This window comes from Myotis daubentonii, chromosome X (genome assembly GCF_963259705.1).
Source record: "Myotis daubentonii chromosome X, mMyoDau2.1, whole genome shotgun sequence".
Classification (NCBI taxonomy): Eukaryota; Metazoa; Chordata; class Mammalia; order Chiroptera; family Vespertilionidae; genus Myotis; species Myotis daubentonii.
In genome coordinates, this window is record NC_081861.1 from 42,000,153 (window position 1) to 42,012,785 (window position 12,633).

Below are 12,633 nucleotides of genomic sequence, written 5' to 3' on the forward strand. Positions count from 1 at the left end.
ACTTCCTTGATAGTGGCAGAGTTAGGATTTGAATGCAAGTAATTTGATGCAAGAACCTGCTTATTAACACAGTACTGTCAGATTTGCTTTGAGTTGGGGAAAGGAAATGAGAAAAAGTGGGAAGAGAGAGGCATGGTAAAAGCAGCATGTCTTTCATCTGAAATGTTTAGAAGTTCCATTTTCTTAACTTATAGAACTTGTGTATAGGATAACATTTTAAATGTTTTCTGTGATTTGATACAAGTTTTTCATTGAACGAATTGGTTTGTCATTCAAGGCCCTTCGCAGTCTGACCTCAGCTTTTCTCATCTACCTTAGCTCATACTACTCAGTGAGACATATTGAAAAGAAGTTTTAGAAATCAGGAAAGTTTTGGTTGGTTTCCCACTTCTACCACTCTTACCTGTTTGGCTTTGGGCAACTTACCTACTTCTTTGTATCTGAGATTTCTTTTTCTTTAAATCGGGAATGGTAATACCTACTTTAAAAAGGCAATTGTAGAGAGTACAGGAGACAATGTACATGATATTCCTAATATTTAAATGAAAGTTATTTTTTCTGTCTTCTTATTTTTCTTACTCCCTTCCCTCTCTGCATCTCTACTCTCTTCCCCTTTTTCCAGTATGCTGTAGGCAAACCAACTTATTTACTTTTCTTTAAGAATAATCTACTCTTTTTAATCTCCCTGTCTTTGATTTTGACATTGCCTCTTCCTGAAATGCCCCATTCTCTTCTCTCTTTGTTGCACACTGGTACCTACTGAAGGCCAGAGGCTAGCCACCAGTATGTTTGCAAAATACTTATTTCCACTTTTATTTATTTAAAATTTTAAATTACAGTTGAGTTGAAATATTATATAAATCAGCTGTACAACATAGTGAATAGACATTTATATAACTTATGAAGTGATCACCTGGTACGTCTAATACCCTCCAACACCATACATAGTTATTACAATATTATTGACTATATTCCCTATGCTGTACTTCACTTCCCCCTGACTATTTGGTAACTGGAAATTTGTACTTCTTAATCCCTTCACCTTTTTCACCATTAGCTTCAACCCCGTCCCATCTCTGTATCTATGAGTTTGTTCTATTTTTTTTGTTCGTTTATTTTGTTCTTTGGATTATACATGTATGTGAAATCATATGGTATTTGACCTTCTTTTGATTGACTTATTAAATTTAGCATAATACCCTCTTGGTCCATCCATACTGTCATAAATGGTTAGATTTTATTCTTTATTATGACTGAGTAATATTCCATTATATATATATGTACCACATCTTTATCTACTTGTCTATTAATGGGTGCTTGAGCCGCTTCCATATCTTGGCTATTGTAAACAATGCTGCAATGAACATAGTGGTGCATATATCTTTTGGAATTTGTGTTTTGGATTTCTTCAGATAAATACCCAGAAGTGAAATATTTGGGTCATAAAGTGCTTCTATTTTTAATATTTTGAAGAACCTCCATACTGTTTTTAATTGGAGGCATACTCTTATTCATTCACCATATAGCTCACCTCTTTCTTTTTTTCTTACACATAGAATCCTTTATGGTTTCTCCTGGGCTCCTGAAAGCATTTCAGTTTGAGACAATTTCACCCCAGTTTTTTAAAAAAATATATTTTTATTGATTTCAGAGAGGAAGGGAGAGGGAAGGAGGGAGAGAGAGAGAGAGAGAGAGAGAGAGAGAGAGAGAGATCAATGGTGAGAGAGAATCATTGATTTGCTGCCTCCTGCATGCCCCCTACTGGGGATCAAGCCTGCAACCCGGGCATGTGCCCTTGACCAGAATCAAACCTGGGATCCTTCAGTCTGCAGGCCAACACTCTATCCACTGAGATAAATCAGCTAGGGCCCACCCCAGTTTTAATCCTGCTCATTGTTCAGGGGCCATCTCAAATGTCTTGTCTCCCATGGAAGTCTTCCTTAATCTGATCATAACCTGAAATTTCTGGCTTCCCCCTCTTTTTTCCTCCTTAAGTGATGAAATGTATTTCTTCTTCAGCTTTGTGTTAATGGTGTGTGCAAGACTTACTTGTGCACTTATTAAAATCTAAGCTCTCTGAGGAGAGGAATCCTTGTTTTTTAATCTTTGCCGCCTACTTAGTGCTTAATAGCTGTCTTACTCCTGTTAGACACATAGATTCCTATTCATTGGTCAGTGAAATCTCTCTCATTGCAAAGCTGACCTATAGCAATGCACTGAACAAAAGTATTTTGTAGAACTACATTATAGAAATGAAAAGTACCACATTTTGTTAAGAATTCAACTGTCCAACCCTACCATTCTCTGGGAAAGACAAAAAGTAGATTTTTCACTCAATCTGCAATACTGGCATGGGTTCTGTATTTCCTTAGTTTTGCTTCTGAATTGGTATTGACATCAGTCACCAAGAAGTCTTGGCTTGTGCTAAATTTCATATTCAGCAGGGTGGGCTTTGAAAAGTAAATGGAGTGAAAACCACAAAGTGGGAAGCTCTAAAATGGATGTATATGGTTAGTATAATCAGTAACTAATTAAGGTGAGCTTTATGACTGTTTTACTTTTTTACCCTGAAGAAATTTCAAGACCAGTTATGCACCACTTCCTATTGGCAAGTGAGAGGCCAAAGGGTCAGAAAGTCAACGTCATTGAGCAGTCTAGTTCTGTCATACGTGGGTGGATAGATGGGCTTGAGGCTTGAAGAATAATTATTTTCATCAGGTCATTGGTTTCCTTTGAATGAACTCCATAGAGGTAATACGAATTTTTGAGAATACTGGGAAAGCATTACTGGATTTCTAAGCAGTGTGCTTATGAAAACTGGCTAAAGCTTTTGCAAGGATATAAAGAATCATTTAGAGCAGGGGTCCTCAAACTACGGCCCGCGGGCCACATGCAAATACAAATATTGTATTTGTTCCCATTTTGTATTTTTACTTCAAAATAAGATATGTGCAGTGTGCACAGGAATTTGTTCATAGGTTTTTTTTAAACTATAGTGCGGCCCTCATACGGTCTGAGGGACAGTGAACAGGCCTCCTGTTTAAAAAGTTTGAGGACCCCTGATTTAGAGCCTCCAACCAAAAGGGGAAAGAGGCCAAGGCTGAGTTCCAGTGCCCCAATTTCTGTCCTTTGTGACTGTGGTGCTGATGGTCATTTTCATCACCAGGAAACAGGACCCTCATGTTCTCCACTCTCACCCTCAATCAAGAGATAGATTGAAAAGATCTATATTTCAGCAGTGTTTGCAATAGCAAGCAAGGTAGTCACATGGCAAGGTCTATCCATAAGGGATCAGTTATTTTACATAAGTTGCAACCAGAATCTAAGTAGCATTTTAAAAAGAAGATAGGTCTATATGTATGTTCATAGACTTTGAGGTATATCATTGAATGATGAGAGTGAATTGTAGAATATACTTTTGTAAAAAAAAAAGTTCGTGTACACACAAACTCATGTGTATGTCTATTCACTGAAGGCTGGAAGGATGTTTAGGGAAGATCAGTTAATAATCTGGTGGCAGATGTGGGTAGGGTTTGTAAGGGGAAGTTCCCTTTTTATTTTATACTAGAGGCCCAGTGCACAAAAATTTGTGCACTCGGGGGGGAGGGGGTACCTCAGCCCAGCCTGTGCCCTCTTGCAGTCTGGGACCCCTCAGGAGATAACACCCTGCTGGCTTAGGCCTGCTCCCGGGTGGCAGAGGGCAGGCCCAATCCCTAGGTGCAGCCCCTGATCGGGCTCAGAGCAGGGCCGATTAGGGGGTTGGGGCACCGTCCCCTGTCACACTCAAGGCAGGGTCGATGGGGAGGTTGTGGCGCCACCCCCTGTCATGCACAGAGCAGGGCCAATCAGGGGGTTGGGGCGCTGCCCCCTGTCACAAACAGAGCAGGGCTCATCAGGGGGTTGGGGCACCGCCCTCTATCACCCACAGAGCAGGGCCGATCAGGGGGTTGGGGCGCCGCCACTCTCACACTCAGGGCAGGGCCGATGGGGAGGTTATGGCTCTACCCCATCACACACAGAGCAGGGCCCGTGGGGGGGGGTTGGGGAGCTCCCCCCTATCAGGCACAGAGCAGGGCTGCTCAGGGGGTTGGGGCGCCGCCACTCTCACACTCAGGGCAGGGCTGATGGGGAGGTTATGGCTCTACTCCATCACACACAGAGCAGGGCCCGTGGAGGAGGGGTTGGGGAGCTCCCCCCTATCAGGCACAGAGCAGGGCTGCTCAGGGGGTTGGGGCCCCACCCCCTGTCACACACAGAGTCGCAGGGCGATCAGGGGGTTTGGGCGCTGCCCCCTGTCACACTGATCCCGGTGCCGGGAGGCATATTACCCTTTTACTATATAGGGTAGAGGCCTGGTGCATGGGTGGGGCCGGCTGGTTTGCCCTGAAGGGTGTCCTGGATCAGGGTGGGGGTCCCCACTGGGGTGCCTGGCCAGCCTGGGTGAGGGGCTGAGGGCTGTTTTCAGGCTGGGAGTGACTGAAGTTCCCAACCGCTCCTTTTTTTCTTTTTTTTTATTCTGGGCCAGCTTTACCTTGAGGCTTGGCTCCAGCTCTTAGGCCTCCGGCTGAAAGTAGGTTTCTGGCCTTTGCATACAATGTTGCGAATCTGCTGGCTGAAGTCCAGCGGTATTTGTTACAATGTTTCTTAAACTGCCTGCTCAGAGGCCTGCAAGGCAGGCGGGGAACGTTGGTTTCCTCTGTCTCTGAAGCAAGCAAGCCTCATGTTAGTTTCAAGCTGCCTGGCTGCCGGCCGCCATCTTGGCTGACAGTTAATTTGCATATCTTGCTGATTAGCCAATGGGAAGGGTAACGGTCGTATGCCAATTACCATGTTTCTCTTTTATTAGTGTAGATTTTCTTTGTTTATATTTTTATAACAGGCATGCATTACCTTTATGATGGTAAAAACAATAAGTAGATATTATTTTCTTTAAAAAGAAACAAAAAGAGTCCTTTTTGATGTCCTCTATTTACACAGAAACGTGAATTAATGACATGAGCTCTGAATACCATGCTTTTGATGGAGGGTGCATAGGATTTCTTCAGGTATCAAAGCCTTAACCTGGTGAGATATGGATATAATGATGGAATTTTAGCTAATTAGTAATCTGAAACTATACATCCCATTTCCTGACTCATTCCTTTGGTGGGGGAAGGCTCTTTCTGATGGGTCAAGCAATTTTCAAACCACTTTCTACCAGTCCAATTAGTGGGAGTGGGGGCCCAGTAGGTGTGATCCCAGGACTCCAGGGCTGCTTTAACCACAGCAGCTCCACGTATGCCTGCTTTTCTGGTATCAGGGTTTCAACTAGGATTTCAATGGGGGGGGGGTAAGATTTTGATGTTTATTGAAAGTTTGTAAACTATTGTTTTATATCACACTTAACTCTAAAATAGATAGAAAAATATTCCTCTTTTATGGGTGAAGCATTGAGAGTCAGAGAGTTAAGTGAGTGGCTTCAGGATAAACACAAGAAAATAGTAGAGTGAAGACTTAAACCCAAGTCTTTAGTTTGGAGATCTTTTTACCAGGTCATATTGCCTCCCATTACTTACCTGGAGGAGCTGTTTTTAGTGAGCTCAGTAATATGACTGAATTAAGAAACATTATGAAATGCCCAGGTGGTTTGTAAAGACATAGTCTATATTACCTCACTGCCTAGGTTTACCATTTCTTCACAAGCCTGGCCTTGTAGTGGACAGGGCCCAGGAGCCCAGCAGAGAACACTTGCTTTGGGTGCATGTCTGTACTCTAATTACCAAGGAAAGCTAACAGGAAGTTCTTGCTGAGGGTTCTAACCTAGACTGGGATATAATTCCCTTCCCTCTACTCTATAGCACTAGGCCACTTTTGCCTTGGGTGCACTAAAATACATTGTGCCTCATAGGTGCACTTTATAGATACCCTGTTTCTGGGTGGCTGATGCCTTCATCCCAAATTTCTCAACCAGTACCTAAAATCCTATATGTCTTGAACCATTGCTAAGGCATAAAGGAAAAGACAGGAATATTTTTTATTATAAGGGAAGAGTTATGAATGATACAGATTCGAGTGGCTCCTTTAAGACATTAGGAGGTCAAAAGGCACTGAGTTAATAGCCTTATCTATAACCCATGTTGCTGTGCCTTTATTCCTAACTGAACTATGTGATTTTCAGTCTAAGTTTCCTTTCCATAACGTAGCCTTTGGAACATCCTCAAAGGTCTCTTGGTACATTCTTGAAAGCTCTTCTACTAGCCTTTGCTACTGCCCTTTATTTTGCCCTCCTGGGGACTGTCGCTGTCTTCTGTTTGGGGTTGGTCCAGTAGGTCCCTCTGTATTCTCAGGGCCAGGTGGTGTTTGGTGGTGAGTAAAACATTGCTTTATATTTGGAACCAATTTTAATAGCCCCAGATGGAATTTTTTAAAGTTCTCATTTTATTTGTAGTAGAAATCCTCAGAGTCAGTAGTTGACAACAGTGGTACTGTGTGTTCTAATGTTAGTACTGGCTTCCCTTACTACCTTGTCCCAGCGGTCACTTATATTGTAGGGAGGCTGAGTGAATGATGCCCTTCCTTTGGTCTATTTCATACAGAGAGCAGTATGGCTCAGGTGAGATTAAAGTGCTACAAGAAATGGATCACCTCAAGCTGTAGCTATTTTTAAGATAGAGCACTAGCTAATGAAAGTTGGTTAGTCTGTTATGAACAACTTATAGTCAGCAGACAAGAGCAAATATATATATATATATATGTAGTGCAGGGAGGCTGCGGTGGGAAAGATGGTGGATAGGAAGGTGGGAGAGGAGAAGCCAGAGAAGCCATAGCGAGCTGAAGCAGCCAGAGGACCTGAAGAAGTATAAAAACCTGTGAAAATGAAGACTGTTTCTTCCAGTAATGGAGGGGAAAATTCCAGTTGCAGCACTGAGAAATGATTAGCTGAAGAAGAAGCTGCAGAACAGCCAACAAAGCTTACGAAGATTTCCAAGTTTGGGTTTGCCATAGGTAGTCAGATAGATGACAAAGAAAACCTCAGCCATATCCATCAAACATGGATCACCAAAAACTAAAGAAACTTCCAACTCTTGCTCCAAAAACCCTTTCAGCAGTAGCAGCTTTTAATGAAGATGAAGATAGCGAACTAGAGGAAATGCCTCCAGAATCAAAGATGAGGATGAAGAATATTGGAAGCGCTAAACCAACATCAGCAGGACCAAAATCCTTGAATAGAGGAAAGCATGGATTTCTTAATAACCAGAAGCTATGGGAGTAAAATATAAAGTCTTATCTTGGAAATGTCCATGACCAAAACAGTGAAATGATATGTTTTAAATTGGGGTGTGAGGTGGATGTAAAGTTAAAAGGAATAGTTTCCTATTTAAAGAATGGCATAAGACTATCTTTGGAGCTGCACCCCACCCTTTTTTTAAAGACTGAGTGGTACACTAATAAATGAGAGTTTGAAGTTAGATGTAATTTATGTTTTATATACAGATTTCAAGACATTTGCTAATTTTGTAGTTTCATGTAGTTCCCAGAGATTAATTAAAAAATAATGAAATGGTACCTTTCTAAGAATTGCATATTTTTTAGACACAACTATTAGCATATTAAGAGGGAAGCAAAAAGTTACTGTCTAAACTGCAAGCAATCACTCTAACTTAACTCCCTTATTAACCTAAACTTTCTGACTCTCAGGAACAGCCTTATAAACAGGGAGTATTTTATTGGGAGGAAAATGTTACTTGAGTATTGACTGAATGTGAATTAGATAAAATTAAAATATTGCTTTTTTCCCTAATGGGCATTTGTTTTGTTTCAAATCAAACTAGGTATTGCATTATTATCAGTAGATACAGAGGCACTTAGCTCTTTAAAAGAAAATGTAAAAAAATTTAAATATATTTTTATTGATTTCAGAGAGAAAGGGAGAGGAGAGAGAGATAGAAACATCAATGATTAGCCGAAACCGGTTTGGCTCAGTGGATAGAGCGTCGGCCTGCGGACTGAGGGGTCCCGGGTTCGATTCCGGTCAAGGGCATGTACCTGGGCTGCGGGCACATCCCCAGTGGGAGATGTGCAGGAGGCAGCTGATCGATGTTTCTCTCCTATCGATGTTTCTAACTCTCTATCTCTCTCCCTTCCTCTCTGTAAAAAATCAATAAAATATATTAAAAAAAAAGAATATGTTAGAAACATCAATGATTAGAGAGAATCATTAATCGGCTGCCTCCTGCATGCCCCCTACTGGGGATCAAACCCACAACCCAGGCATGTGCCCTTGACCGGAATTGAACCTGGGACCTTTCAGTCTGCAGGCAGATGTTCTCTCCACTGAGCAAAACTGGCTAGGGCAAGAAAACATGTTTTGTTTTGTTTTGTTAATTTTGTGTAAACTATTAGTATTTGATATAGCCCACTTCACCTTAGCAGGTCTTATCTGCCTTCATTAGTCTTCAAAGAACAACTGTTTGCTACCAAAGTAAATCAGTATTTTTAATGTGTTTCTCTTGATTTTGTTATTAGCTTAGTTCCTCTAAGCATTTCCACTAGACTTGAGGAAAGTCATAGGAAGCTGTTTCTTTTAAAATACAAACCACCACCAAAAATTTTAAATGTATATACTTAAGTATTTGGCTGTTTTTATTTTTTAAAAGGTAACAGACAGCAACAAAGCAACATTGTGTGAAGATAGAAAATGAGAAAGATGCACTTTCTGTAACTTTGTCATAACATTTAAGTTACTAACTTGTGAATTCCATTTTGATTTGTACTTAACTACAGGAATTCTTATTTAATACAATGAAATGGTTTATTTTCAGTGTATGCATATTAACTAATGACCTCAAAAGCACATTTTAAATATTGAAAATAGAAGGAAAGAAAATGTATCTTTAAATATTTTATGAAATCTTTGACCACATACTTCATTACAGTATGTGTTGTAGGGTTGTTTTGTTTTTGTATTTTTGCAATATATATGAATTGTTTTTAATGTGACAATTAATAGATCAAGGAAAAATGCATTATAATGATTTCCTTGAAAACTTCTACAATGTTAAATTTACAGGCAGGTTCAGACTGTTTTAATGGTGGTAACTAATTGCTCAGCTCTGTTAAAAGCAATACCTTCAAAGAAGCAGCCTATATATATTCTTAACACTTTGTTTACTTCATTTATTAGAGTAAGTTCCGAGTAAAATAATGGAAATGTATATAGAACTATTAGTTCTTACTTACTTGATTTAATGATATCAAGATACATGAATTTAACTTGCTTTAATGTAGGCAAACTTTTCATTTTTGTCACTTTTATTGTTAAAATAGCATCCCTCTCCTGCATATTCTTTTCTTGACTCAGACGAAGTATTAGCCTATGCTCAAGATGGGAGAGTGAAACAACTGAGATGAATATCTTTACTAAAATACCAATAAATTTGTCAGACTAAAAAATATATATATTTTTATTGATTTCAGAGAGTAAGGGAGAGGGAGATAGAAATATCAATGATGAGAGAGAATCATTGGTGCCTGCCTCCTGCACACCCCACATTGGGATCGAGGTCACAACCCAGGCATATGCCATAACCAGGAATTGAACCACGACCACCTGGTTCATAGGTCAATGCTCAACCACTGAGCCATGCCAGCCAGGTGATTTTTTTTTTACAAGAGAGATTATTAACCATAGCATAGAGAAGTTTCCTTATTGGCAGAAGGCTGCACAAAACCTGGACTAGAGAGCAGATTTTTGTGGATGACCTGCTTCTCTCCCATACTGCTGGCAGTATTGGGATAAACGCTCATATATGATTCAATCCTGTCTCTGCTTAATTGGCTCAAGTAGTGACAGGCAGCCCAGACCCACTGATTGTCCAGTTACATATTCTAGTGACCATGAAGGGACGTAAGCGAGAGACTCTTCTAGGGATCCCACTTGCTGCCTGGACTGGGGGTTCCTGGGGCTGAGGCCTGGACCCTTATTTGCAGCTAATTTTCCTGTTTTGAGTTCCAGCAGCAGCCTCAGCAATCCCCGTCATCTCACCTGAGACCTAAGTTGAATCAAGCATTTTTGTAGGAGGAATCAAGCGTGTTTGTATGGCACGAGAAGCACTTGCTGCCTTTCGTCTGAGCTTCCTTATGAGGAAGCATGTGCTCTGTATGGCAGTACTGTGTATGGCATGGGAGGCATTTTACTGCCTCTTGTCTGGATGAGCCTGATCAGCTCTGGGTGGCAAGGGACCTCCAGTGGTCCTTGCCTGGTCTCTGAGCCCTTAGTCCGATCCATTCCTGGATGAGACACATTGCTCTGCTTTGGTCAGTTTTAAATGCAGGGCATCCTGAGGTTTCTGTGGCTGGACAGACAAGGAGCATGGTGTGAAACTCTTGTCTGTGGTTATGCACGCCTGTAAATATTGTACATAATGTCTCTGTTGATTGCTGTTTTGTGTCTTTGTTTGGTTTAATTTGTTTAAAGATGAGGCATATTTCACTTTGCTGGGGACCCTAGCTACTTGTGGCAGCCTGAACCTGTGGCAGAGATTGCAGGAACTTCCCAGCAGCTGCTGAGAATTCTTAACCTTGGGAACCCTTCCTGCTCTCCCTCTCAAGGTATTAGCTACTGGAAACTCAGAGCTAGTGCAAGTTCTTGTCTGTCTGTAATGAAACTTAATTACTGATTCATGTTTTTTGCTTGATTTCTTATATTTGGGGGGCTTTAGTTTGCTGGTCACTGTTTTATATATAGGGAATCCTCTTTCTCTGCTGTTTGGGCTTTGCGCCACTCAGAATCCATTTGCTGTGTTGTGTTAGTGTGAGATAAGATTCTAAGGCTAATGTCCCAGCCTACCCTTTTGTGAGTACTCATTTATTTACTGTAGGGGTTTTTCTGTTTCTTTCTTTTTTTTTTTAAGATCTCCTCTTATATACAAGATTTCATGTTATTCCAGTCTACTCACAAAAAATATGGGAAGTAAAACCTTCTAACCCCCCAGGACTTTTTCCTAGGAGGACCAGATCTGTAGGCGTTCCCTCCAATAGGCTGCAGAAATAGCAGTGGGGGGGGGGGCACTCTGTTCCCATTTTGTAAGGAAGAATAAGCCCATGAGTTATCCCCGTTACAAAATTTTCCAAGAAAATGCCTTGGGTAATAATAATTGGCTTTGAAATCTCAAAGTTGTTAAGGTAAAATAAATATAACTAAAATGAAGGGTATGTGCTAAAGCATTTTTAGTGATAATTATATATGCCTAAACATATTTTTCCAAAGTCTTTGGTAACCTAAAACTTTGGAGTTTGCTGGGATAAATAATAAAAATTATTAAATATCTAGATATTTTAAAATAACAGAATACTGAAATATTAATCTTAGTTTGCCTCGTATGGAAAATCTAGAGGATGGATTTGAATCTGGTAATGCAGTGGTTCTCAACCTTCCTAATGCCGCGACCCTTTAATACAGTTCCTCATGTTGTGGTGGCCAGCAACCATAAAATTATTTTCGTTGCTACTTCATAACTGTAATTTTGCTACTGTTATGAATCATAATGTAAATATCTGATATGCAGGATGTATTTAGGCAACCCAAAGGGCTCGCAACCCACAGATTGAGAACCACTGTGTTAATGAATGTCTCATATTTTATTTGAAATATCTCTTAAGATGTTAATTTATTACTAATCTGAGGAATGTTAATTACTTACATGCCACCTGAAAATTCAGGTTTTTAAGGGTTAAGAATTCTAATTGGAAAGAAATTATGTTTTTGGTGTAATAAAAGGCCAAGAGAGACAGAACCTAGACACAGAACCTAGAGACAGAACCTGGCTACAGAACCTGGATAGAACATGGCAAGAGAACCTGGTGACTGAACCTGGCTGGAGAACCTGGCTGGAGAACCTAGCAAGAGAACATGGACACAGAACCTGGCTGGAGATCCTAACCAGAACTTCACTGGAGATCCTGACCAGAACTTGGCTAGAGATCCTGGCTAGGCTGCTGATCAACTGAACGCTGTCTCTGTGTCATTCCTTCTTCGCCGACTCCATCCACACCTTTGGGGACCCCTGGACCTGCTGGGGTTGGACCCCAGCAAGTATCTAATAACTATAATATGAATTGTTCTGATAATTTCACCTTCCCTTATAGTAATGAACATACTAAGCTGCTAGCTGGTTGGTTTCTGATAATGTGGGGTAACTTTATCCCTAACATCATCGGGGGTGGGGGGAGTTGTTCCTTAGGATGACTGACTGTCTTTATGCCTCAGAAACATCACAGAGTCTGAACCAAAAGAGACCTTCTCAAGGCTGTGGCAACTGACTGCAATGAGGATCTCCACCTGTGGAGCCCTGCTGCATATATTGCTTTGACCATTATTGTTATGCTGGTAATGGTAGGCTCCCTTAATGTAGAAGTGACCCAGCTGGCTTGTAGCATGGTAAAAGCCCTAATGCCACCTCCAGGGCTATACATGGGATAAATCAACAGCTGAGCCAGGTCAGGGAGGCAGGTCTAGAAAATTGGACAGCAATAGATTATTTGCTGTTGCAGCATAACCACGGTTGTAAGGAATTTAAAGGAATTCACTGTTTTAATCTTTCTGACAATTCTCAGTTGATAGAAAACATATCCAAGATCCTGCATTTGGTGTAT

At 40.8% G+C, this 12,633-nt stretch overlaps 1 pseudogene; it reads left to right on the forward strand.

The window, feature by feature from the left end:
• The first annotated feature begins 6,761 nt into the window (after positions 1–6,761).
• LOC132223461 (PEST proteolytic signal-containing nuclear protein-like) lies at positions 6,762–7,435 on the forward strand (annotated as a pseudogene).
• Positions 7,436–12,633: the final 5,198 nt, after the last annotated feature.